Here is a 24348-nt window from a genome sequence, read left to right as displayed (position 1 = left end):
GGATCACCCTGTTTTGTCCACCCTGTGAGATCATAATCTCTCTCTCCCCCATCCATTCTTCTATGGGAAAAATGATGAGAGGGAGGGATTCACAGCAAAAGAAAGAGCCAGAGGTAACACTTTCTGCCACTGATCTAATGCATACGGTTTTAAGTAAGATGTCAGAGCTGGAACTCAGGATGACAATTACAAAGTTGCTAGCTGGGCTTGAAAAAAGTATAAATGACACGAGAGACTCTCAGAGTGCAGAAATGAAATCGAATCAGGCCCAAATTCAAAAGGCTCTAACTGAGATGCAGTCTACACTGGATNCTACACTGGATGTGGATGCTCCAACAGCTAGGGTCAATGAGGCAGAAGACAGAGTCAGTGACACCACAGACAAGCTGATGGAAAGGAAGGAAGCTGAGGAAAAGAGAGAAAGCCAACGAATGGACCATGGGTGGAGGCATCAAAAAATCAGTGATGCCACAAAGGAAACAATATTTGAATTACTGCTGGCCCCGAGGGAGAAGACACAGAGGGACAGAAGATCTATCCGTGTACATCACAGCTGAGAACTTCCCTAATCTGGGAGGGAAACAGGTATTCAAGTCCAAGAGGTAGAGAGGACTCTTCCCCAAATCCATAAGAAGAGAGGAACACCCTAACATAGAATAGTGACATTTGCAATTTCAGACATAAAGAGAAAATCCTGAAAGCAGCTTGAGACAAGAGGGTCTTCACCGACAGGGGTAAGCTCATTGCACTAGCCACATACCTATCCACAGAGACCTGGCACACCAGAAAGGGCTGGCGTGATTGAGTCAGGGAACTAAATGAGAAAAACATGCAGCCAAGAATACTTTACCCAGCAAGGAGTCATTCCGAATAGGAGCAGAGACAAAGAGCTTCCAGGACAGAAAGAAACTCAAAGGATTTAGCCCCTAAACCACCCTGCAAGAAATAGGAAAGGGGATCCTGTAAGTGAAGAGAGACTCCCAGAGTAACACAGACCAGAAAGAAAGAGAGACCATCAACAGAATTAGGGACGTGACAGGTAATGCAATGGACTCATCTCCATCTGCTTTTTAGATTTTTTATCATTGCTCTTAAGCAATTTTATTAGGCTATAGGTTGATAAGGAGGGTTTTTTTCATGATCCTTTTGTTTGGGGGTTTTGTTGGCTGGATTCCTGAATTCTTGAATCTATGGGTGTAGAGGGTTCATACAATTCAGANAGCCCCTAAACCACCCTGCAAGAAATAGGAAAGGGGATCCTGTAAGTGAAGAGAGACTCCCAGAGTAACACAGACCAGAAAGAAAGAGAGACCATCAACAGAATTAGGGACGTGACAGGTAATGCAATGGACTCATCTCCATCTGCTTTTTAGATTTTTTATCATTGCTCTTAAGCAATTTTATTAGGCTATAGGTTGATAAGGAGGGTTTTTTTCATGATCCTTTTGTTTGGGGGTTTTGTTGGCTGGATTCCTGAATTCTTGAATCTATGGGTGTAGAGGGTTCATACAATTCAGATAATAATCAGACACTATTTCTTCAAACTTTTTTTTTTCTGTACCTCAGCCAATTTCTTATCTACCAGGCCACTTGAAATTGCTACAAAGCTCACACATACACTAGTATTTGTGTGCAGGGCGTGGTTTGCACCCTTCCTTTTCTCTGCTTTCTTCTGGACAACTGCTATGATCATACATTCAAGTTCTCTCTCTCTCTCTTTTTGCTATTTAGTGTCTAGCGTGAAAGAAAGCCCATCTACTACATTTTTCATCTTAGACGTGCTACTGTTCAGCTCCAGAAGTTTGGTTTTCCTTGTTTTCACAGTTTCTATATCTCTGTTTCACTTCATCCTTTGTGTACATTCTTACGTATATAAAACCTCTTTCTAACAGTTGTTTGAATGTACATGTGCAATACTTCCATCCTCTTTTTCATTTCTGGGTAAGTTTCTATTGTTTAATCGTTCTCCTCAGTACAAGGTGAACTTTCCTCCTTCTTTGCATCCTGGTAATCTGTTGTTGGAAGGCAGGTATTGTGAATTTTAATTGTTAGATATTAACTATTGCTTATATTTCGACACATACTCTTGAGGATGGTTCTGATGGTGAGGTTCCTGGAAAGCTATTTTATCCTTCCAGACTAGCTTTCCAAAGTGTTGTTAGGTGGTATCACAGTAGTCTTCAATGTATTTTGCTATTGTTCTGTTGGTATTCTGAGCTCTCTTTGCAATGTAACATGAATTACGAGGTTTTCCACTCTGCCTGCTGCTGGTAGCACAGACTTTTCCTGATTGTGTGTGAAGGCTAGTGACATTTTCCTCTCTGCTTCCCCTGGGCTATGATTTTCCCCACACCACATACGTTCCTCACACACGTGCCCTATTGAGGAATTCTATGAAAACTCAAAAGTGATCCTAGATGGNCATGACTTTCTGAGGTCCTCTTTCTCTGTGTAGCTCTCCTCAGTATTCTGTACTGTAAACCACAGCCATATTGACTTCCCCAAACTTCCATCTTGCTGTCTCCAACTCATGGAAATGGCTGAGCTTCACCTGTATTCTTCATCCCTGACCCGTAGACTGGAAACTAAATGTCTTAGGCAGTAAGTTAGGGAAATGCAGAGTCCCCCATGTTTGTCTTCCCTCTTGCACTAGTCACTTCCCTGCATTGCCTGGAAATATATCGAAAGTGTTCTTTTGCCAGGGCGCCTGGCTGGCTCAGTTGCTTAAGCTTCCGACTCGTGATATGGACTCAGGTCATGAACTCAGGGTCTTGGGATCGAGACCAGCATTGGGCATCACACTCAGCACAGAGTCAGCTTGAGTTTCTGTCTCCCCTCTCCCTCTATCTCCCCACCCCCCACACGCTGTCTCTCAAACCAACACAGAAAATCTTTCAAATAAAATAAAATCAGTTATGTAAGAGACAGGCTCTGCAACAAGGGGAAGACCCCAGCAGGGTCTGTGCCTTGCCCAGAATCACAGACTGGTAAGAAGGCAGAACCAGGCCTGAACCCAGCTCTCTGAGAGTCCTCAAAGTTGGGGCCATGGCTGAACCTAGCTACTCACTGGGAGCTCTGCAAGAGGTTCTGTTTTGGAACTGGCTGTAGACCTGGAGATGGCATGGGGGTGAGAAGAAGCATCGACATCCCAGGCAGGAGGCATCCCAGCACGTACCTGTCTGAGGAGGAGCCCAGGCCAGGGCAGCCCACTGACGGCACCCCTGCCCACATGACACCCAGAGAAAAGGAGGGATGGCTCGCGACACACGACTGGCAGCGTCTAGGGGTAAGGGCGGGCTCAGCCCCTCTAAGCCAAGGCTCCAATACCTTCTGCAGGGTTTGCCTTCGAAATTAGAAAGCCTAAGACCTGGGAAAGCTGTTTCCTATCCACCCTTAGGTGGGACTGTCATCTTCTGGACCTGCACAGTAGGACTATTGGGGCACACACATGTGCACAGACACACACACAACACTAGGGACTGTGGGTGGGATCGGAGGAGCTACAGACTCAGAGAAGGTGAGAAAGGAAGAAAATGTGGTGGCAGGTATTCCCTACGTGTGACACCACTCCCCCCATTTCTTAGATGGTATCCCACCTATGCCTGTGGACTTCTGCAAGAAGTACAAGCTGGAATAATCCCTATCACACAGGCAAGACACACACCATCCTTGACAAAGAGCACAACGGCTTCTCCGGGGTCCAAAACAGGGAAGATGGAGAGTTGCGTCAGAGCCCGGGGTGTTTCTAAGCTGGGGCCCGGGCTGCACCCAGACCTTCCCTGGGGCCTGTGGAGAGGGGTGTGTTGGTGTCACTGGGTACGCATGTGGCACGGCATGCAGAAAGGGGATGAGCAGTCGGCAGCCCAGGGCACTGTTTGTGTAGGTGCTAGTCCAGGTGTGGACTCAGGGAGGGGATCCCAGGAAGTGAAGTCACTTCCCTGATAACCGACCCCAACGGAACTTGGAACCCCGGTCACCAGGCAACCACATTCAAGCGCAGTCCCCTATCAGGCTCACTTGGCCAGAGACATTCGAGAGGGAAGGATGTTCTCTTGCTGCGTGCCCGTTTCCCGGGGCTCTGGCTTCCACAAACCCCGGGGTGAGGGACTTTTCACGTGCTGCAGACACTGGCTCAACCCGTGCCCCCGACGCCTCAGGGCCTTTGCCGGGAGGTTCCGGAAGGTAATACCGAGCGACCTAGGCCAGGCCGGGCCACCTCTCTGAGCCATCCCTGGGCAGCCCCATTCCCCCCGTTTCAGGGAAAGAGGGGAACGTGGGGGAGGTCCTGCCCTGGGCTGCAGGAGGTTGCAGGGCAGTGGATACCCTGGTGATGCCTTCATGTTCACACCGATGCCACGGTGGGCAGNCCAACGCCTCAGGACCTTTGCCAGGAGATGCCAGAAGGTAATACCGAGCGACCTAGGACAGGCTGGGCCACCTCTCTGAGCCATCCCTGGGCAGCCCCATTCCCCCAGTTTCAGGGAAAGAGGGGTATGTGGGGGAGGTCCTGCCCTGGGCTGCAGGAGGTTGCAGGGCAGTGGATACCCTGGTGATGCCTTCATGTTCACACCGATGCCACGGTGGGCAGGGTGGAAAGAGGATTCCTGGGGTGCCTCTCACCAGGGCCACAGTGAATCCAAGGCCCTCGAGCTGTGTCACTTTTCTCTCCATGGTGGAGCTGCGTGCATCCTGGGGTGTGGTGTGTCTGCAAGGGAGTCCCCTGGGTCTGAGGACCAGCAAAGGCAGCCGGACAGACCTCTGAGGCCTCCCGCCTGGCTGCCGGGCACTGTCTTTACAGAGCTCCACACAGGAGACAGGGCAGGAGCTGAACGATGGGATCCCCTGCCCCACCTCCTTCAAGGACAGGAAGGAGTCCCCTACTGCCAACAAAGTGCAGCGCTGGCTCAAGGTGAGTGGAGGTGCCAGAGGGACCCAGCACCCAGGGCACCGATGCGGCACAAAGGGACCCAGATCCCAGAATCCAGCCTCTGGGCTCCTCGGGGCTCCCTCCTAGACTCCTGCTCCCACGTGAACCTGGATCGCCATCTCCTCCCCAAACCTGCCCTCAGGGCCCTGCCACGGCCTGGGCCCCATGCACAGTCCCTACCCACGTATCTGTACGAATATCAGAAAAGCGACCTTAAACCACCTCTCATCCCTTGCTCCAGATCCTGGGGAGTTGGGAGACTTTTCCCCAAAGGGGTATGGGGCTCATGGTCCTATGCCTATTGCTCTGCCCTTTGGTTGTGAAGGAACAATTCCCTGGGGCCCNACAGCCACTGAGCCCTTCACAGATGCAGGACGTTCACGTGATTCCCTTCTGTTGCCAACTCACAGCGCTGCACGGAACATCCTACGTGCCCTCAAATCCTGAGCACCCCCACCCATGAAACAGTCTCTGTGTTCTCAAGCCTGGGATACATCCTCAGAAANGCCTCAGAAATCACAGGGACGATGGCGTTAGTGCAGGGAGCGGCTCTCAATACTCAGCTAACGATCTGACCTGAGATACCAATGTCCACTCACACACCCCCCACCCCACATCCTCCTATTGTTGCCATTCTCCTTTTCCCTAAAAAGATTGCATGAGTTATTTTGTTGAGAGACAGACAGATAGAGACAGAGACAGAGACGGGCGTTGGAGACACAGAGGGACAGACAGGATCCTCAAGCAGACCCTGCCCTAAGTGCGAAGCCTGACGACGGACTCGATCTCAGGACACGCGAATCATGACATCAGCTGAAACCAAGAGGCAGACCCTGAACCCACGGAACCAGCCAGGCACCTTGTTCCTTTTGTCTACTGTGGGCCCTCCTGTCCCACCTCTTTGCTTACGTCACCGAGAGCCTGGGGTTTGCTCTGGGCTCCGGGCCCCAACCCTCCTGGTGACCGCAGTGAAGACCGCATGTCTCCCCTGTCCCACCTCAGGCTAGAAAGGCCTCAACCGAGAAGAGCAATGGGACCTGCGTGGTGCGGCCCCAAGGGGCGGAGCTGCTGAAGAAGTGAGTAGAACACCTGCTGCCCTCCTTCCTAGATGGAAACCTCAGCTATGTCTCCACATTCCTGGCCACATACGGAGCTTTCACTACCACCCAGGAGGTGCTGGACCAGCTGCTGCCATGGTGGGCACCCTGCCCCTCCACAGCTCTGTGGCATTTGCCCACCTCCTGCTTGGGAGTCTGGGGAATGCCACCCAACTTCTCAGAGCCTCAGTTGGCTCCTCTGACTGGGGCAGAGTTATTACAGGGACTCAGTGGGGTCCTGGAGGGTAAGGACACCTGGGTGCCTGGCCCTGTGGAAAGGTCTGCTACAGGGGCTGTGGTCGTGCTCATGGATCATCGTCCTGCTCCCCAGGAAGAAGCCTCTGCCTCAGCCCTCACCATCACCACGGTCTTGAGTTGGGCTCTTTTTCCCTTGGAGAAGAACATCTGACACTCCATCTGGGGTCTGTGCCCTTGGTGAGACCAGAGCAAGCATGCCTGGGGATGAGCAGGGGCCCCAGGCCCACTCAGGTCTCTGGGATGGGGCTGGTGGGGGCCCTTTCATTCATGGAGCATAAAGGATCAATGCCCTTCTAGGTGCAGACCTGCAGACGCTTCCCTGGGCACTGAGTGTGATCCCACGCACACAGCAGACAGCACCCAGGAGCACCCCAGGGCTCCATTCTAGTCAGCAGTCAGACAGTGACACTAGATAGGATGAGAGGGAGGGTTCACAGGGCATTTCATGTGATCCCCCCACCACCCCTCTGGCCTCCTCTAGCTATGGATGCATCCTCTCTTCCTGAGACGAGATCGGCAGAGCCCAGGAGCAGCGGGGCACGTGAGTGAGCTTTGGCTAATGCAGAGGGCCCTTCCTTCTTCGAGAGGGCAGTGAGGGGACTGCGTTCTGGGGGCTGCTGGACCCTCATCCCACACATCTGCAATTCCTGGGAGAGGGTCCAGGTCTGAGGGCTTCTTCTGCAGAAGAGGAAAGGGGTCCTGGAGAGCCCTGGGTGGGGTGTGGGCACTGTGGGAGAGCAGAGGGGGCTGGAGGGCAGCCTCAGCCCCTAACGGAGTCATTCACCATCCCCACCGCCTCCCAGCCCTGTCTCTCCCCCAATCCTGGGACCCAGAACGAAGGGCATGGCTTCCACACATCTGGTGGAATGTCGACACTGGGTGCTCAGCAGGTACTCAGGAGAGCCAGGGAGGGCTCAGGGACTGGACGTCCCNAACAGAGTCATTCACCATCCCCACCACCTCCCAGCCCTGTCTCTCCCCCAATCCTGGGACCCAGAACGAAGGGCATGGCTTCCACACATCTGGTGGAATGTCGACACTGGGTGCTCAGCAGGTACTCAGGAGAGCCAGGGAGGGCTCAGGGACTGGACGTCCCCCACCCAGTGGGAGATTAGTGTCCACGGAAGGACACCCTCTCCTGGCACCTACTGAATGAGGCAGCACGTAGGCACAGGAGGGGAAGTGGTAGGTATCGGGGGGGTCCTTGGAAGGCCAGGGATGGGAGAGAGTCCCTTTGTTCCCTCCTTGGTTGGACAGTCACAGAGCACTAGTGTGCAATGAGGGCAATGACCATGACAGACACGCCACCCCTCTCTTCCCACATGCAGTGGAAGTCCATTGTGGAATCCAACAGTACGTTAAAAGGATTATCCATCATGACCAAGTGGGATTCATCCCTGGGATGCAAGGGTGGTNCCAGACACGCCACCCCTCTCTTCCCACATGCAGTGGAAGTCCATTGTGGAATCCAACAGTACATTAAAAGGATTATCCATCATGACCAAGTGGGATTCATCCCTGGGATGCAAGGGTGGTTCAACATTCGCAAATCTATCAGTGTCTTAGATTTTATCCAGAAAGAAAAATTCAAAAAATCATATGATCCTCTCAATAGATGCAGAAAAAGCATTTGACAAAATACAGCATCCTTTCCTGATTAAAACCCTTGAAAGTGTAGGAATAGAGGGTACATTCCTCAATCTCATAAAAACCATCTATCAAAAGCCTACAGCAAATATCATTCTCAATGGGGAAAAGCTGGAAGCCTTTCCCTTAAGTTCAGGAACATGACAAGAATGCCCACTCTCGCCATTATTATTCAACATAGTACTAGAAGTCCTTGCAACAGCAATCAGACAACAAAAAGGGATAAAAGTTTTCCAAATCGGCAAAGAAGAAGTCAAATTGTCTCTCTTCACAGATGACATGATACTCTATATGGAAAACCCAAAAGAATCCACTCCCAAACTATTAGAAGTTATAGAGCAATTCAGTAATGTGGCGGGACACAAAATCAATGCTCAGAAATCACTTGCATTTCTATACACAAATAATGAGACTGAAGAAAGGGAATTTAGGGAATCCATCTCATTTACAATAGCACCAAAAACCATACGTTATCTTGGAATTAACTTAACCAGAGACGTAAAGGATCTGTATTCTAGAAACTATAACTCGCTCTTGAAATAGATTGAAGAAGACACAAAAAGATGGAAAAATATTCCATGCTCATGGACCGGAAGATTTAACATAGTTAAAATGTCCATGCTACCCAGAGCAATCTACGCTTTCAATGCTATCCCGATCAAAATACCGTTGACATTTTTCAAAGAACTGGATCAAAGGGTCCTTAAATTTGTATGGAACCAGAAAAGGCCCCGAATCTCCAAGGAACTGTTGAAAAGGAAAAACAAAGCTGGGGGCATCACAATGCCGGATTTCGAGCTGTACTACAAAGCTGTGATCACAAAGACAGCATGGTACTGGCACAAAAACAGACACATCGACCAATGGAACAGAATAGAGAACCCAGAAATGGACCCTCGGCTCTTTGGGCAACTAATCTTTGATAAAGCAGGAAAAAACATCCGGTGGAAAAAAGACAGTCTCTTCAATAAATGGTGCTGGGAAAATTGGACAGCTACATGCAAAAGAATGAAACTTGACCACTCTCTCACACCATACACAAAAATAAACTCCAAATGGATGAAAGACCTCAATGTGAGACAGGAATCCATCAAAATTCTAGAGGAGAACATAGGCAACAACTNGTATGGAACCAGAAAAGGCCCCAAATCATCAAGGAACTGTTGAAAAGGAAAACAAACCTGGGGGAATCACAATGCCAGATTTCGAGCTATACTACAAAGCTGTGATCACAAAGACAGCATGGTACTGGCACAAAAACAGACACATCGACCAATGGAACAGAATAGAGAACCCAGAAATGGACCCTCGGCTCTTTGGGCAACTAATCTTTGATAAAGCAGGAAAAAACATCCGGTGGAAAAAAGACAGTCTCTTCAATAAATGGTGCTGGGAAAATTGGACAGCTACATGCAAAAGAATGAAACTTGACCACTCTCTCACACCATACACAAAAATAAACTCCAAATGGATGAAAGAAGTCGATGTGAGACAGGAATCCATCAAAATCCTAGAGGAAAACATGGGCAGCAGCCTCTACGACATTGGCCAAAGCAACATTTTCATGATACATCTCCAAAGGCAAGAGATACACAAGATAAAATGAACTTGTGGGAATTCATCAAGATGGAAAGCGTCTGCACAGCCAAGAGAAACAGTCAAAAAAACTAAGAGGCAGCCCACGGAATGGGAGAATATATTTGCAAAGGACACTACAGATATGGGACTGGTATCCAAGATCTACAAAGAACTTCTCAAACTCAATACGTGAGAAACAAATAATCAAATCATAAAATAGGCAGAAGATATGAACACTTTTCCAATGATGACATACAAATGGCTAACAGACACATGAAAAAATGTTCAAAATCATTAGCCATCAGGGAAATTCAAATCAAAACCACACTGAGATACCACCTTACGCCAGTTAGAATGGCAAAGATAGACAAGGCAAGAAACAACAATTGTTGGAGAGGATGTGGAGAAAGGGGATCCCTCCTACATTGTTGGTGGGAATGCAAGTTGGTACAGCCACTCTGGAAAACAGTGTGGAGGTCCCTTAAAAAGTTAAAAATTGAACTACCCTATGACCCAGCCATTGCACTACTGGGTGTTTACCCCAAAGATACAGACGTAGTAAAGAGAAGGGCCATATGCACCCCAGTGTTCATAGCAGAAGTGTCCACAATAGCTAAATCATAGAAGGAACCGAGATGCCCTTCAACAGGTGACTGGATTAAGAAGTTGTGGTCCATATCTACAATGGAATATTACTCAGCTATCAGAAAGAACGAATTCTCAACATTTGCTGCAACATGGACGGCACTGGAGGAGATAATGCTAAGTGAAATAAGTCAAGCAGAGAAAGACAATTATCATATGATTTCTCTCATCTATGGAACATAAGAACTAGGANGTGTTTTACCCCAAAGATACAGACATAGCGAAGAGAAGGGCTACATGCACCCCAGTGTTCATAGCAGAAGTGTCCACAATAGGTAAATCATAGAAGGAACCGAGATGCCCTTCAACAGGTGACTGGATTAAGAAGTTGTGGTCCATATCTACAATGGAATATTACTCAGCTATCAGAAAGATCGAGTTCTCAACGTTTGCTGCAGCATGGACGGCACTGGAGGAGATAATGCTAAGTGAAATAGGTCAAGCAGAGAAAGACAATTATCACATGATTTATCTCATCTATGGAACATAAGAACTAGGAAGATCAGTAGGGGAAGAAAGGGATAAAGAAAGGGGGTGTAATCAGAAGGGGGAATGAAGCATGAGAGACTATGGACTCTGAGAAACAAACTGAGGGCTTTGGGGGGGGGAATGGGATAGACTGGTGATGGGTCGTAAGGAGGGCACGTATTGCATGGTGCACTGGGTGTTATTCGCAACTAATGAATCATTGAAATTTACATCAGAAACCAGTGATGTACTGTATGGTGACTAACATAATCTAATAAAAAAATTTTTTTTTAAAAAGTCAAAGAAAAAAAAGTCACCGGGTGCTCAGGGGGCCCTGCCTGTCCTCCTGCCCTGAATGCTCGGTGGCGCCCCGAGGGGCCCGGGTGGCTGTGCGGCGGCAGGCTGAGTCCGGCGCTGGGGTTCAGGTGTCCCCAAACCCCAGAGCTGCTTTGATAGCACCCTGGGGAGGGGCGCCTCAGCAGGGGACCTAGGGTTAGGGTTAGGCCCCAGGAGATCGTCAGTCCTGATCCGCAGGCAGTGCAGGGAGTCCAGTGGAGGTCTGAGGTGAGGGCGCAGGGAAGGGGGAGCGTGGGCCCGAGGGTTGGGGCACGGGGGGCGGTCAAAAGTCGCTGTTTTTTTTTTTTTCTCCTTCTGTAAAGCTCTGGATTTGGACTGCTCACACTTGCTTTCAGATTTTGTCATCTACAGTGAGAAGAGTTGACCTGGAAGTCCTTTCCCTCTCACAGGTTGCTGGGACGACATCAAGACCCTCCTGACCCACCGAGAGCAGTGTGGTGTATTCCCTGCGTGTGTGCTCTCTGTATGAGTGTGGACAAAACTGACATTCAGAAACAGTCCACTTTTCTGATTTTAGAAGCTATTTAAGGAAGCCAGTTTCATTGAAAAATCAAAATTAACTAATATGGAAAACCTAGAATTTTCAACTGAAACTGTGGACAAATTGGAGTGTGGAAATGAAAAGAAAATTTAAAAAAGAAACAAATTTCTCTTAAAGTGAGGCAGCTAACTTGAGAGAAGAAATTCAGAAAATCGACGTGAACATACCTGTAGAAAACAGTTCAGATATCCCATCATGGTGGCTTCACATCTGTTAAACTGCCAGGGCTCCGCTCACAGTGAGAGTTGAAATGGAAGGGGAGGTGTGCCTCATCATCAGGTTGCCGTGGCGATGGCTCATGCTAGAGCCTTCAGAGCCCAAGGCAGCTCTGCACACTGTGGATTGATAGAGGAAAGTGGGTCGGGGTTGGGTAGATGGATGATGGGTATGAAAGGACACAGATCAGCACTAAGTGTTGTATGTAAATGATGAATGACCAAATTCTACTCCAGAAACCAATACTGTACTGTATGTTAACTAACTAAAAAACGAAACAAAACAAAACAAAAAAAAGGATACCCCTGGCGGGGACACATAAGAGACTTAAATTTTCATTTTACATCTGCTACTCTATAAAACTTTTATTAGTAAAACACTGTTTAAAAAAGTCTTTTCCTGGGTTTCCTGGGTGGCTTAGTGGGTTAAGCATCTGCCCTCAGCGCAAGTCAGGCTCCTGGACTCCAGGGATCAAACCCAGCATCAAGCTCCCCACTCAGTGGGGAGTCTGCATCTTCCTCTGCCCCTCACCCCACTCGTGCACTCTGTCTTGTTCTCTTTTGCTCTCTCAAATAAATAAGATCCCCAGGATGTCCCTGTTTTCCTTCCAGGGAGCCCGTTGGAGCCAAGAGTGACACTTACTAATGTCTCAGGGGATGACTGCCTGAACCACAAGCTAAGTATGCAAACATGTCTCCCTCATTTTCCAATAAATTTCATTAATTTGGATTCCAAGTTTCCTTTCTGCAGGGGATAGAAAAACATTCTTGGAAACACTGGATTTCTCCTGTGTTTCAGATTATAAAGTTCCTTTGTGCATTGACCTCCCTCTCTCCTGCCCTCCATCCTGAATTTCCGTTGTGTAATGTGGATAGTTCTGTGTGGACAGCGGGTCCTCCCCACCACTGGATGGGGCCTCCCGTGGTGTGTGTGCAGGTCATGGGGCCAGGCTACTCTTGCAGTGGGTGTCCTGCATGGACTCATGAGATGAGGCAGGTCCCAGCTGGGCAGGACCCTCTGGCTGCTGAGGTCAGTCTGTGCACTCCGAGTGTTTGGAGCCCAAACCTCTCTGCTGGTTTCACCCCTTGTATCCACTCCCTAGAGCTGTCATGCAGGGAGCCACATACACTGTAACCATCTGCTGGACCAGCAACATGCTCTGTGTGGTCCCTTGCAAAATGAAAATTCAGAACCCCGTGGGCAGAAAGCTAGAGGTAATAAGCAGTTCTAGGCAAGAAAGATAAAAATGATTTTCTTTAAAATATTTATGACTTAGATAACATAATAGGATTAAAGAATCCATGAGTAGCAGCATAAATTTACACAANAGTAACAGCATAAATTTACACATGACGAAGCCATCCTTTTGCTTCTAGGGGTAATGCAATCATGCCATTTTACCCAATTGATACCTAAACAGATCATTTTTCTGGCACAGTTTTGTAAAACTTTATGAAATATGTCACAAAATGGATACTTTTAAGAAGTTAATTTTTGAATAATATCATCAAGTAATCGCTGTCACTTTGGCAAATATTGGATAACAACTATTCTTAGTTTATGCCTTTGAGAGGATTTTTGTTGTTGGTGGTGGTGTGAATGTAAGTATAGGTATTAGGAGTACCTTATAGGCTGTGATGGATCACAATGAATGGATTTCTGAAGTAACGTCAAAGTATAAATTATAACACCCAGAGCTGATTCTTGTGAACCAAAGTTTCCAAAAAGATTTATTTTTTAATTTTTATTTCTTTTAGATTTTATTTATTTATTTGACAGAGAGACAGCCAGTGAGACAGGGAACACAAGCAGGAGAGTGGGAGAGGAAGGAGCAGGCTCCCAGTGGAGGAGCCCCATGTGGGGCTCGATCCCAGGACTCCGGGATCATGCCGTAACCTGAAGGCAGATGCTTAACAACTGAGCCACCCAGGTTCCCCTCCAAAAAGATTTAAATGGAAACAACTCAATTTCAGGAACCTCAATTTAACTTGAAGTGTACTTTGTCATTTTCATGTTTCCTCTGGTATTTCCATAACCTGATGATGTATCAATAGCCTCGAGTGGGGTCTGCATTTGCACATCATTTGTGTCCATCAAGAGTAGATGCTGGAAAACACCTGAAACCTCAATTTGGGGAAGTAGGGACTGTCATCTGGGAGACAAGGATGGGTGAGAAATCAGGTGTGCCCCTTATTTTCAGCAGGGAGAGCAAGTATGTGAGGGAAAAACACAGCACTTGTTTTGAAAGAACTGTGGTGAGGGCTGGCCGCTAACAGTGGTTACATTGTCTCTAGTTCAGTGCAAAGTAGAAGGCTGTGTTGGAGAAATCAGGTGTGCCCATTATTTTCATCAGGGAGAGCAAGTATATGAAGGAAAAACACAGCACTTGTTTTGAAAGAACTGTGGTGAGGGCTGGCCGCTAACAGTTACATTGTCTCTAGTTCAGTGCAAAGTAGAAGGCTGTGTTGGAGAAATCAGGTGTGCCCCTTATTTTCAGCAGGGAGAGAAAGTATATGAAGGAAAAACACAGCACTTGTTTTGAAAGAACTGTGGTGAGGGCTGGCCGCTAACAGTTGTTACATTGTCTCTAGTTCAGTGCAGAGTAGAAGGCTGTGTTGGAGGAGGTGGTCTAGTTGTAGCTGAGCAGTTACAAGTGCCAGGAGTCCACAGTTCGTGGTGTTCGGAAACTGAAACAGGAGATGTGCAGATGCATTACTTCTGTGTCCTCGTTTCCACTCTAGTTGGAGTGGCTCCCTTAGCAAAACTTACTTCATTTTGAATCTCTTTTTTTAAATTTTTTATTGTGTTATGTTAGTCACCATACAGTACATCCTTAGTTTTTGATATAATGTTCCATGATTCATTGTTTGCGTATACTACCCAGTGCTCCATGCAATATGTGCCCTCCCACTAGCTCAACATACATACACTCTCCCTACTCTTGTTCCCTCTTTCATCCCCCCTCCCTCTTAACTCATCCCTGTTTACCTTGTACATTTAATGCACACTTGGTATTTCCTGAGTACCTGCTATCCTCCCTAGAATGTGAGGTGCTCCAAGGCAGTGATTTCGTTCTTGCTCGTTGCTCTGTCCCAGAGCCTAGGACAATAACATAATACGTGCAGTGAAGGGTTGCTTAAGAAATGAGCAAACGGAGCTTAGTTAAGTGTTTGGCTTAATGCTACACCTCATTTTTAAAGTTAATTTATAGTCAGGTTAACACTGTTTACCTCACAATGGGTATGTGATGCAAAGAGATGGAAAAGCATTCTTTCAACTCTCTATTGTAAAAGCCTGTGAAAATAAAGAGAAGCCTTGTCAAAGTGAACTCGGGGGAAGCTGGAAGGGACAATCACAGCACTCAGTGTCAGTTACAGGAAGGATTGTCAATTACAGACCCAACAGAAGAATCCTCAACAGGAAAGAATCATCAATTACAGGCCCCAGTAGGAAAAGATGTACATTGCATGTCCTACAAGAAATTGACTACCCCCGCAACCCAGACAATGAGAACCTGTCATCACCCCAATTCTTGTTTTCTGCAATGGACTTTCCTTCAAAACAACCTCTCCCAACTTCCTCCTTCTTTGCCATAAAATAAGTCCCTCTCCTTTGTTTGTTGAACTTGGCTAATTTTGCCAAAGCTTGCAGGTCCTGAATTGTAATCTCTCTTAATCCCAAATAAATGCATTTTTGCTGGTAAAACATCTGATTGTTTTATTTTTAAGTGGAACAATCCAAGCTCAGGATGTCCCAAAGGGAACTGTCTTCATTTATTCAAAAAAATATACAGTAGATGCCTCTCACTCCCCTGCTCTCATATAACTTTCATGCTGGTTAGAAAGTCACATACTCAACAATCACAGAGTTACAGATTCAAAATTGTTACAGATGACGTAAGAAGAAATAGCAGCAACAATAATAATTATCAACAACAATAATACTGAGTTTAGGCATCCACAAAGAATATTGCCATTAGGCTGGCAGAGTTCTTTTGTAGATATGTGCCGTGGGAAACGCTGGGATGTAGGGCATGCAACAAACCTCTGCCTGCAAAAAGGAAGGAGAAAGCTTCTCTTTAGGCAAGATCAGGGACCTGACTCATTTTTCATGGTGGGTCAATTAGCGCATCCTAATATCCATGGGTACCTGCTGTCTTTAAAAGTAGAAAGAAGCTGGGGCTCCTGGGTGGCTCAGTGGGTTGAGTGTCTGCCTTCAGCTCAGGTCATGATTCCAGGGTCAGGTCATGATCCCAGGGTTGTGGGATTGAGCCCTGTGTTGGCGTCCCCTCTTGGAGGGGAGCCTGCTTCTCCCTTTCCCTGGCTTGTGCTCTCTCTCTCAAATAAATAAATGAAATCTTAAAAAAAAAGAAAAAAGTAGTACAGCATAGTGACAAGGCCTCCAGTCTCCATCTTCCTGCCCATTAGATAACCTTTCTGGGTCTCAGTGTTTGCATCTATAAAATGGGGATGATAGTAAGAGCATTTGCTTCTACATTGTAGATGGCTGAATGAGATAATGCATGTAAATGACATGATGAATTATGAGTGATTGAGATTATTCTGGAATTATTCTGGAAAATACATCCTAGAAAAGTGGGCTTAAAATGGACCCTAAAAATCATTATAGTCTACGTAATAGTTCATGGATTATTGCAATGCCTAGCTTTATTTTCTTTCTTTAGCTGCCTATCATTTAACAATTTCGGTTTAAATGCATACACCCTTCAATAAAAGGATTAGGAAAAAAAGGAGAATAAGCTATTATTTAATGAGAATGTACCCTGTGTGATAACGCCCCAGGCACTTCGGCCTCATTGTTGTTTTTCTGCTTCAGGATTTTTACTGTTCCCTTTGCCTGCAATGCTTTTCCCTGGGGCATGAGCATGGCAGGCAGCTATACGCCACTGAGGCCTCCACTCAAGTGTCTGTTCCTCAGAGTGCCTTTTCCGGAGCCCCCGACACAGCCTCCACACTCAGCCCACCTTCTCCTATAGTTGTCATTACTATATCAAGTGATTCTGTTCTTTGATGTTTCCCTGCCGTTGCCTGTCTTCCCTCCAAACTGTGAACTCCGTGAAGGCAGGACAATGTCTATCTGGTTCACCACTCTGCCCCTGGGGCCTGGAACAGTCCCGGGAACAGGAAAGTTTTCTCAAATGTCTGTCAGGTGGAGGTGAAGCAATAATGTGGCAATAATGTGGCAAAAGGGCCAGGGGAGGAAGAAAAACAATAAAAGTACTGAAAATAGGGGGCGCCTGGATGGNTGGAAGAAAAATAATAAAAAGTACTGAAAATAGGGGGCGCCTGGATGGCTCAGTCATTGGGCGTCTGCCTTCAGCTCAGGGCGTGATCCTGGAGTTCTGGGATCGAGCCCCGTGTCGGGCTCTTCTGCTGGGAGACTGCTTCTTCCTCTCCCACTCCCCCTGCTTGTGTTCCCTCTCTCACTGGCTGTCTGTCTCTCTGTCAAATGAATAGGTAAGATCTTAAAAAAAAAAACACTGAAAATAGCCTGTTTTCTCCACTTAGTAACTCCATGTATATTTGTGCAGTACTAAAAGAGCAGGCCATTTCCAATTAAATATAATAATTTCTACCTCCAAATTCTCACAACCCTTGACTTTTTTTTAAAAGATTTTATTTATTTATTTCAGAAAGAGAACAGGCAGAGGAAGAGGAAGAAGCAGATTCCCCACTGAGCAAGGAGCCCAATGCAGGACTCAATCCTAGCACCCTGGGATCATGACCTGAGCAGAAGGCAAATGCTTAACTGACTGAGCCACGCAGGCCACCCACCCTTGACCTACTGATGCTCAGCTTATTGTACTTGGTTTTCTGGTGACTTGTGAATGTCTTATTTCTCTAACTAGACTATAAATTTCTTCCATCAGGGGTGCAGGACATTCATTTAATTTTAATTTCACATAAACAATGAATAACAATTAGTAAAAGGACATTCCTAATATTGCATGGGATATCACCTTTGTTGCTTATTCAGAGAAGCCAAACAAGGGCCCAAAGCCTGAATCAGTCTGCCAAATTCCTGTCCCCTAGTGGAGAAAGATATACTCTGGGGCCTGAGCTCAAGGACTGAGTAAGGCAGAGAGAACAGGCAGGTCTCCATAACTGCACTGCTAATCCTGACCCGCCCTCCTGCTAGATGTCCAGGCCATTCTAACAGGCAGCGCTTTTTCTCTTTGGACTGACTCTACCAAATTACTAGACTCCTAGAGGACTTGCATCAAGCCTTGCTCTGCAGACGTGAGACACATGGTGTTTTTAGTCTTTGTCATCACATAGAAACTAACACACATCAGTACAAATTCACATCCTTACTATAATGAACTGCACAGTCTGGATGAAGGCGAAGCATACCGCTGGCCCAGCAGTGGGTTCTGGGTCTGGGAAGTACTCGCCATGCAGAAGCATCATCTCATTTAGCCTTTGCAACAACCCTACAAGGCAGAATATCTCTTATCACACCCATTTTACAGAAAAGGGACCTGAGGCCCACAGAGGTTAAGTCACATAGCTAGAAAGAAGCAGAATGAGAACTCGACCCCAAGCATCTTGGCTCAAGCATCTATGCTTGTAACTACCTCCTTCTACTTTTGCCTGGAGCAGTTCAGGGTAAAGAGAGAGGAAAATAAACAGACTTTCCAAAAGGAAAGTTAGAAGCATGTGGTAAGGAAAATGATGGGGTCATGGCGCTTTTCCAGACCCTAGAATGTACAGAGAAAAAAACTGGGGCTTCAAGTCACATAATCCAAGCATGAAGCAATCGCTTGTGAATTCTGTTGTATTGCAAATGTCTCATTTAACCCCTTCAGATCTAGAGTTAAGTGTGTCCTTCAGTCCCCAGTTTAGTGGAAGTGTCAATACAAGGGTCTTGAGGCAAAGACAAGTTACGTGCCACAGCCCCTAAGGAAATCCTGAGCATCCAGCTAATGTAAATATCCGGGTAATTTTTTCAAGGATCCTTTACCCCACCCTTCCCTCTCCCTGGGCAAGTGAGACACCTTTCCACACAAATTCCAAAGCCTAGAGAATGAGACAAATGAACTTGTGTTTGTTTCCTGTAGATTGGAAAAAGTGTTTGGTGGCAGATTCCAAATGGTGTACTTGTTGCCTGAGTTAGTTCCTGGTCTTAACACAAACTCTGAAAGGACATTATCGCAACAACAAAAGAGCAGCAGCTTCATTTGCATAAAAACTCCCTGGCTAGGGACACAAGTCTCTGGAATACAGTTGTGACTCGGTGTCAAACAAAATATGTAACTTTAGAAGCGCTCAGATTAGGAGTGCTCAGATGGGCAGAAGGTAAAAGCTGCCAGAGTTGATGGTTTTAAAATGTGAACAGAACTAATTTTCACCCTGTCTCAGGACACAAGGGCATAAACATGATTCTGTTTGAGGGACATAAAAAAGGCGACCTTCATCAACAACGGAAGACACAAATGGTGCCGGAGAAGACCTTTGCTTCTCTGCTCAAAATGTAGCTGAAAATATACATTTTGCAGCTGTATTTTAAAATACATAACATTTTTGGAAGCCAGTCCCTTGTCATCAATCTGACAGTCCACTTCTGCCGGAGCTTTAACATTTTCAAAATGTAATTTTCAAAGCCCAAACAAGAAAAAGAGTCTAAAGGACATGAAGGCCATATGGGGATCCCTGTTTGAGGACAACACGCACTGCCATGAACTGCCACTGTCAGAGGGAGGAGGCGAGAGTGCAGATGGCTGTGTTAGCTGACCAGACAGGTGAACAACAGAGACAGCCATTCCGTTTGCTCAGGTAACTGCAGTACTTCTTCTTCCACTCAGGTTTCTCTGGATCTACCATGTGTCAGGATCCTTTTGGTGAAAATCACAGCCATCCAACTCAACAAACAAGCTAAAGCAAAAAATGAAATTGATTGGCTTATGTGACGCGTGACTGCACGTGAGTTCCATGTGACTGCAAAATGTAGCCCAGGAGTCCCGGGCTAGATGCTCAGTGTCACGAGACTTCCACCATTTCCATCACCATGGTCCTCTCAGATCTCTTTCCTTCCGTGTTGACTTCATCATCCCAACAGAGACCCAAAATGGCCTTCAACAACTCAGGCAAAAAAAGGGGGGGGGGCTTGGGTACAATTCCCATTGGTCTAGCTCTGAGTCACATGCTCCAGGTTCTGAACCAATCACTGTAGCCAGAGGGATGGCTGATGCTGATTGTTCACGTCTGGGGCACATGTTCACTGGTGGCGCTAGGGATGAGGTGTGTTACCTTATAAACCTGGAAGGATGGTGACTCCGCCTCCTCCCCCACCCCCCACACAGGTCACCTGTTATAACTGGTAGGAGGAGAATAGATCCTTGGCAGGCAAGAGCAGAATTCATTCTGTCTTCACCATGGGATGTCCTGAGCCTTCTTGCACATCTCCAGTGATTCTTCTAGTGTTCACTTCTTGTTCAGAACTTCTCCCATATGTTTTCCTGTTACCCTTGGTGATTTCCTCAACACTCCTGAGGCCGGGGTTATAGGTTTAGGCTGAATCACCTCAAACATCTGACACAACCCCCCTTCCTTTATTGTCCAAGATGCCCCAAAACCCCAAATGCCAGGTATGCATTATTGTGAATAATCCCTGCTATGGTCTGAATGTTTGTGGCCCTTTAAATCCATATATTAAAATCCTAACTCCCAATGTGATAGCATTAGGGGGTGGGGCCTTGGAGGTGATTAGGTTATGAAGGTGGAGCCCTCATAATTGGGATTACAAAAGAGATCCCACAGGGGCACCTGGGTGGCTCAGCCTGTTGGGCATCTGCCTTCAGCTCAGGTCATGATCCCAGAATCCTAGGATTGAGCCCCACACTGGGCTCCCTGCTTGGCTGGGAGTCTGCTTCTCCCTCTCTCTCTGCCCTGCTGATGTTCTCTCTCAGTCTCTCTCTCAAATAAATAAATAGAACCTTTTAAAAAATTAAATTAAATTAAATTAAAAAAGAGAGATCCCACAGAGTTCCCTTGTCCCTTCCACCATGACAAAGCAAGAAGGCACCAGCTATGAACAAGGAAGGCAGTGCTCATCAGAAAATGACCGTGATGCCTTAAGAGCACTCCTTCTGGGCTTAAGGGGGAACTTGCTTCAAATGAGCACACTCCTTACTTGCTGACCTAAGGCCCTTGACCTTTAACAGAACTAATTGCCTTGCTTTGAGATTTGCAGGCCACTCGCCTTAAGGAATGAAGAACCAGAACTTTCCCAGGCCACAGAGGTCAGCAAGTCTGTTTGAAGCCACCTCGCTTTTCTGATCAGCCTAGCAATTTTTTTTTTTNTATGAATGGTAAAAATGATAAATATTATGTTATGTACATTTAACCACAATATTAGTTGATTGATTAATTGGCAACACCCAAAAATTTGTCATTTTTGCTTTTGTTGAGGCTTCTGCAGGGAAAAACTATAAATAGAAATGTATTACCTGAAATGTAGGGACTTGGATATCACAGATAAATACTACAGTCTATGACTTATTTCAATCAGCATAATACCCTGTAGATCCATCCATGTTGTTGCAAATGGCAGATTTCATTATTTTTTTCATGGCTGAGTAATATTCCAGTGTGAGTGTGTGTGTCTGTGTGTGTCTGTGTGTGTCTGTGTGTGTGTGTGTAACCCATCTTCATCTATTCACCTATTGATGGACACTTGAGTTGCTTCCATATCTTGGCTATTGTAAATAATTCTTCAATGAACATAGGGGGTGCATATATCTTTTTGATTTAGTATTTTTCTTTTCTTTGGAAAAATACTCAGTAGTGACAGAGGAAGGGGGGCCTGGAGGATTATCAGAGTCCTGGGGTGGTGTGCAGGGGTTGCTCTAAGACGAGATGGGCTCTGTCCCCTGCCACTGCAGGGCCTAGGGACAGATGAGGAGCCCATGCATCCTGGATTTTGGAGGGGAGGGAAGGAGCAGAGAAGGTGACCACTCAGAGCCAGCGCAGCCCCTGTCCACTGTCAGCCAGATCGTAATCCAGGCTGCTCAGATGGCTGCTCAGATCAATAGTCAGACATTGAAGGTCCCAGACTCTGTTCATTAAATTATCAGAGCACCAGCCTAGATGGCTATTTTCCCAGTTAATTGACAGGAACTGCTCAGCCAGGGTTGATCAGTTGAAGGGAAGATAATTCTTGGCAGAGCTGACATGTGATAGTTGTTTAGGAATGTCCTGGGTTCTGAGTCAACCTGTGAGCTGAGCAGACCACTTGCTGGTCACTGAGGGTGGTCAGCTGGTCACCAGGAAGGCTCCACATGAGGAGGCCGACAGTGCAAAGATGCTGGGGGAGGATGGCCACAGCTGGGCTTCCCCCGGCCCTTCGGAGGGGCTTCACTTTGGGAGCATCTGCATTGTATTTTGGGTCAGGGATTAAAATCTAGAGGCAAGAGGCTAAGTCAGGGTTTGAGGTCTTTTCTCAGCCCAGAAAACTCTTTCAGGCATCAACTGTCTCCTGCAGAAATCTTGGGGCAGGATATTTTGAGAAAGAGTGAGAAGAGCCCTTGGTTTGTGTATAGGGCAGGACCTANCAGCATGACCTAGAGGTCCCAGGTGTTCAGGGACCTCTGTCCTCAGGGAACCAACTACATTCCTGTCCCAGATGCATGACATGTCAGTGTTGTGACTCTGGACAAGCCACTTAAAATCTCTAAATTTCAATGCTGTGAACTCTATGATGTGGGTTACAATCCACAGGGCTGATGTGGGGACTGCAGGAGATGAGAACAGATCTCCAGTCTGGCAGCCAAGTACAAGCAGAACCAGGTAATCCTCACTTTCTTCTTTCTTGTATTACAGGTCTGGGAGAGCCTCCATGTTTCGTGTCGGTGACACCACACACCATCTCCTCTGTTCTAATCCAGTGGCAGGTAAGAGCTGGGAAGGGCAGGGTGTTTCCTGAACTGGTGTTGGGAGCTGATACCTGCTCGCCAGACCCCGTGACAGCATCCAAGGGTGGGTGGCAGGTCAGAGGACACCACGTGGTTTGTGTGCCCACCTGGGGGGAACACCACGGACCCCCCGAGTCAAGCTGTGGGAAGGAGCCTGAGCTCGGCTCTCTGAGGAGGGCCAGTGTGACAGCAGGGCTGGTGCAGAGCCTCCAGGGCTGAACGTTGCAGGCATTTGGGGAAGGGCGGCCCAGCGAGGCCTCCATGGTACACACAGAACTAGGTGTCGTCCGACAGGGCCAAGAAACCATAGCCTGGGGAGTGATCTCTTCTACAGTGATCATCTCCTATCAGACAGAATACCCACAGGGTTACATGTGTCCTCCCTATGTTCCAGGTGTTAATCCTCAGTGAAAGTCCACTCAAGGCACCTCTATCCTAGATAATGAAGTAGTGTTGGGCAATGGACAGCACTGGACACTCTGACCTCTCTTTGCCTTATTTCCAATTTGGGTACTTTTGCCAACAGCAGCATGCATTGAAGACAAAAGTAACAGAGGGGAGAACTGGCAAGGAAGGCTGCCCTGTCCCAGCGAGGGTGCTCACCAGGTCTGTGGAGAGGGCTCAGCCAGGCTGGGGGGTTGGGTTCAGAAGCCCAGCTGGAGCTGGGCAAGAGAGCCACAACACAGCAACAGGCAGGGCCAAGGGCAGCAATGAGAATGTCGTGGGAACTCTGGTCAACAAGGGAAGTTCCTGAGGCCAGAATGGGGCAGCCTTCCTGGGGAGGGGGTGGGCAGTGCCTACAGCAGAGGGTCATGGGATAAGGAGATGGGAGCAGGAGCCCTGGTCTGTGTTCATGGCCACAGTGAGGTGAGGTCTGCCTAGAAGTGGCCACACTGGCTAGTGGTCCACGAAGGGGTCCGTGCAGCTGATCTTCTTCCTCCAGGTTGATGAGATTGTCCAGGAGAGTGCCAGCATCACATCCAGACCAGGCAGGAGAGAGGGGATGGTTTGAGGTCAGGAGATGTAGGGACCCTGGTGATGATGGAATACAAAGCAAACTGTGGTCTACACATGGCCTTGGAGAGGCAGAAGCCATGCCTAGCTCAGGGCAGAGCCCGGCAAGAGGGGAGGACTGGAAGGGACTCCGTTAGAAAGGGAGGGGCCGAAGGGCATGTGTGGGCATGCCAGGAAACCCAGAGGAGGCCATAGGGGACCCATCCTAAATGGACTGCCTCCATGGGACTTGTAGGCCAGGACAGAACATGCTGGGGACTCCTCCAGGCTAGAGCTGCTGCCCAGCAAGGAGCAAGGGGGAGAAGCGCCGGGTCAGGGGCACTCCCCGGCCATCCTGGTGCTGCTAATGGAGCAGGGGTGCTGGATGGGGAGTCAGGACAGGAAGGCCACGGTTGGGGTGTGTACACCAGCCATGAGGGGGCTTCCTGAACTCTCAAGTGGTGGCCCCTAACCGCTGAAGGTTCCTGCTGCCTCTCCTTATGTGGCAACTCAGTGGCATCAGTAGGTGTTAGCTCCACTCGCCTGCAATTTGACCATGAGTGAGGAGAACGTTTAGAGGTTCTGTGAGGGTTAAACCGACAGACTTGACAGGGTCGCTTCAGGAGGGACGAGAGTGGGGCTTTCATAGCCTGGGCTCTGTGAGGCACGCAGAATGTGCAGGAATTTA

Source organism: Ailuropoda melanoleuca, chromosome 2, assembly GCF_002007445.2.
Source record: "Ailuropoda melanoleuca isolate Jingjing chromosome 2, ASM200744v2, whole genome shotgun sequence".
In the NCBI taxonomy this organism is placed as follows: domain Eukaryota; kingdom Metazoa; phylum Chordata; class Mammalia; order Carnivora; family Ursidae; genus Ailuropoda; species Ailuropoda melanoleuca.
Note: the sequence above shows the minus strand (reverse complement) of the source record.